This window comes from Miscanthus floridulus, chromosome 1 (assembly GCF_019320115.1).
Source record: "Miscanthus floridulus cultivar M001 chromosome 1, ASM1932011v1, whole genome shotgun sequence".
In the NCBI taxonomy this organism is placed as follows: Eukaryota; Viridiplantae; Streptophyta; class Magnoliopsida; order Poales; family Poaceae; genus Miscanthus; species Miscanthus floridulus.
The window spans coordinates 183,633,007-183,637,515 of record NC_089580.1 but is presented as its reverse complement, the minus strand read 5'-3'; positions in this window follow the sequence as shown (position 1 = coordinate 183,637,515).

Sequence of the window (4,509 nt, the reverse complement as noted above, 5' to 3'; positions counted from 1 at the left end):
TGCTTCCTGGCCATGAGCGACTATTGCTTTGGCTACTCCGACTCTAACGATGAAAGGCACTTACGATCCCCCTCGTGAGTGCTTCCACATCGGACTCGGGATGCCAAGCACGGGCGATGAGAACGAGGGGGCAGGCAACCGTACCCTGCTTCGCTAGGGAGCGGGCGATGCCACGCCCTCACGCATTGACCCACCAGCAGCGCGGAATGAAAACCTTGACCTCGCACAACTTCGATGCCCAGACCTAGAGCAGCTCCATGAGCTTCAGGCTAAGGTCGAGCAAGATTGACTCCTTCTACAACAGCTCTAAGACACTCTTGAGCAAGAGCAGCAGGGTCGCGGTGATGGCGGAGGAGCCTAGCGGAGGGCCCGCGATGTCCACCACCGCATCAACGACGACGAAGGGGGTGAGCAACCCTCGATCTTCAATCGCGCTAGCCAGAACGTCGTGACTGCAGCAATGCTAGTCCGAACGATGCCCGAACCCTCTACTACGGAGGGGCGACGGGTCTGTGGTGAGCTCCAGGACCTCCTCGAGACCGCCACGGTACAGCAGGCCGAGAGTTCCGCCTCCCGACGATGTGGGGGCGCCTCGGACCTTCCCACGGCACTGCCTCGATAGGACAGGGATGCCTCGGCTCATCTTGAACCCGCTCGCGCACCAACGATCAACAGGGTCCCCTTGCTGCATGACCGCCTCGGCAACCAACGCAAGGCATAGGGCGACCACGAAGTAATCAGCAGGCGACGGCGACACGACAATGAAGGGCCCGCCCAGGGCTACCATCCGCATTGAGGTGGCCGCTACGATAGCGGGGAAGACCACAGTCCTTCCCCTAAGCCGCCTGGCCCTCAAGTTTTTAGCAGAGCCATCCGCGTTTCTCATTTTCCGGCCTAGTTTCGGCAACCGGCCAACCTCACAAAGTACAGCGGCGAAACCAATCCTAAACTTTGGCTGGCCGATTACCGCCTGGCTTGTCAACTAGGTGGCGCGGACCATGACCTGCTCATCTTCCACAACCTCCCGTTGTTCCTGTCAGACTCGGCGCGAGCCTGGCTTGAACATCTCCCTTCCTCACAGATCCACGACTGGCGCGACTTAGTAAGGGTCTTCGTTGGGAACTTCCAGGGCACATACGTGTGGGCTGGGAACTCCTAGGACCTCAAAGGTTATCGCCGGGGCCCAGACGAGTCTCTCTAAGACTTCATCTGGCGCTTCTCTAAGAAATGCACTGAGTTGCCAAGCGTCGGTGACTCAGAAATCATCTAGGCTTTCCTTTCCGGCACCACCTGCCGAGACCTGGTCCAAGAATTGGGCCGAAACGTACCAACCTCGATGGCTGCACTCCTTGACATCACCACCAACTTCGCCGTGGGCGAAGAGGCCATTGGGGCCATCTTCCCCGACGACGACGCCAAGGGGAAGCGGAGGGATGAGGCCCCTAGGGCCTCAGCTCCCCACCTCCCCAAGAAAAAAGAAAAAAGGTCACCAGGGGAAGCAGGAGGTCCTCGAAGCTGGCCTAGTCGTGGCCATAGAGCACAAAAATCCCCGAGGCCCCAGAGGCCCTGGGCTCTTTGACGACATGCTCAAGAAACCCTGCCCTTACCACCAGGGTCCGGTGAAGCATGCCCTCAAAGAGTGCACCATGCTCTGGCGCTACTATGCCAAGCTCGGGCTCCTCGACGATGATGCTAAGAAGAAGGGCGTCAGCGACAAGGACGACAATAAGGACTATGGATTCCCCGAAGTACACAACGCCTTCATGATCTTCGGCGGGCCTTCAGTGAGCCTCACAGCACGCCAGCAGAAGAGGGAATGCTAGGAGGTCTTCTTGGTGAAGGTGGCCGCTCCCCGGTACCTCAACTAGTCTCAGGAGGCAATCACCTTTGACCAGGACGACCATCCTGATTACGTCCCGAACCCCAGGCAGTACCCACTTGTTGTCGACCCCATCATTGGCAACACCCGGCTCACTAAGGTATTGATGGATGGAGGCAGCGGCCTCAACATCCTCTACGCCAACACCCTGGAGCTCCTGGAGCTCGACCAGTCATAGCTTCGGGGAGGCACCGTGCCTTTCCACGGCATTGTGCCGAGGAAACACACACGGCCCCTCGGGCGCATTGATCTGCCCATCTGCTTCGGTACTCCCTCCAACTACCGCAAGGAGGTCCTCACCTTCGAGGTGGTTGGGTTCAAGGGAACCTACCACGCCGTCCTAGGGCGGCCGTGCTACGCCAAGTTCATGGCGGTCCCCAACTACACGTACGTCATGCTCAAGATGCCGGGCCCCAACGGCGTCATCGCTATCGAGTCCACATACGAGCATGCATACGACTGTGACATCAAGTGCATCGAGTACGCCGAGGCTATCATGGAGGCTGAGACCCTCATCGTCAACCTTGACCAGCTCAGCAACAAAGTGCCTGACTCCAAGCGTCACGCCGGGACTTTTGAGCCTGCGGAGGCCGTCAAACTCGTCCTAGTCAACCCCACTTGCCCCGATGACCGGGTGCTGAGGATCAGTGCCACCCTCAACATCAAATAGGAAGCCGTGCTCGTCGACTTTCTCTGCGTGAATGCCGATATGTTCGCATGGAGTCCCTCAGACATGCTGGGCATACCGAGGGAGGTCGCCGAGCACGCCTTAGACATTCGGGCCGGCTCTAGGCTGGTGAAGCAGTGCCTATGCTGATTTGATGAGGAAAAGCGCAGAGCCATCGGCGAGGAGGTGCAGAAGCTTCTGGCGGCCGGATTCACAAGGAAGTGTCCCATCCGGAGTGGTTAGCTAACCCTGTTTTAGTCAAAAAGAAAAATGGGAAGTGGAGGATGTCTGTAGACTACACCAGTTTGAATAAAGCCTGTTCGAAAGTCCCTTTCCCATTACCTCAGATCGACCAAATCGTTGACTCTACTGTGGGATGCAAAACCTTGTCTTTCCATGATGCGTATTCCGGTTACCATCAAATCAAGATGAAAGAGTCCGACCAGCTCGTGACTTCTTTTATCACGCCATTCGGCATGTACTGCTATGTAACTATGCCATTTGGCCTCAGAAACGTAGGGGCCACATACCAGCGGTGCATGACCCAGGTCTTTGGCGAGCACATTGGGCAAACCGTCGAGGCCTATGTGGACGACATCGTGGTCAAGTCCAGAAAGGTTGAGGATCTCGTCGATGACCTAGAGATAGCCTTCAAGTGCCTCAGAGAAAAGGGCATCAAGCTCAACCCCGAGAAGTGTGTGTTCGGGGTTCCCCAAGGCATGCTCTTGGGATTCATAGTCTCGGAACGCGGCATCGAGGCCAACCCAGAGAAGGTCTCGGCCGTGACCAACATGGGACCGATCCGAGACCTCAAGGGAGTACAGAAGGTTATGGGATGCCTTGCGGCTCTGAGCCGCTTCATCTCGCACCTTGGCGAAAAAGGCTTGCCTCTATACCGCCTCTTGAGGAAATCAGAACGCTTTTTGTGGACTCCCAAGGCCGAAGAAGCCCTCGCCAAACTCAAGGCATTGCTCACTAATCCTCCCGTCCTGGTACCGCTAGCCAAGGGCGAGGCTCTCTTACTTTACGTTGCCACGACGACCCAAGTGGTCAGCGCGGCCGTAGTAGTAGAGAGGCAGGAAGAGGGGCATGCTCTACCCATCCAATGACCTATTTACTTCATCAGTGAAGTGCTCTCCGAGACCAAGACGCGCTATCCCCACATCCAGAAACTAATCTACGCCATAGTCTTGGCTCGACGCAAGCTGCGTCACTACTTCGAATCCCACCCGGTAATTGTGGTGTCGTCTTTCCCCCTGGGGGAGATAATCCACAACCAGGAGGCCTCTGGTAGGATAGCCAAGTGGGTCCTTGAACTCATGGGGGAGGCTCTGTCCTTTGCGCCTTGGAAAGCGATCAAATCCCAGGTCTTGGCCGATTTTGTGGCAGAATGGACCGACACCCAATTGCCACCTGCCCCAATCCAGGCGGAATGCTGGACCATGTACTTTGATGGGTCCCTGATGAAGACCGGGGTGGGCATGGGTCTACTCTTCATCTCGCCCCTCGGAGTACACATGCGCTACATGATTTAGCTCCACTTCGCCGCCTCCAACAACGCAGCCGAATACGAAGCCCTCGTCAATGGCTTGCAGATCGCCGTCGAACTCGGAGTACGGTGCCTCGACGTGTAGGGCGACCCGCAACTTGTTGTCGATCAGGTGATGAAGGAATCGAACTGCCATGACCCCAAGATGGAGGCGTACTGCAAGCTGGTATGTCGCCTTGAAGACAAGTTCAACGGTCTTGAACTCAACCACATCACGCGTAAATTCAACGGGGCCACGGACGAACTGGCAAAGATAGCGTCGGCATGGGCCTCGGTCCCCCCGAACATTTTTGCCAGAGACCTCCACAAGCCTTCCATCGACCACGTCTCGGCAGCGGGGGAGGGCCCACCGGTCGTACTCACCATAGGGCTCGAGCCCCCCCCCCCCCATCGCCGAGACCCCTTCGGCCGAGC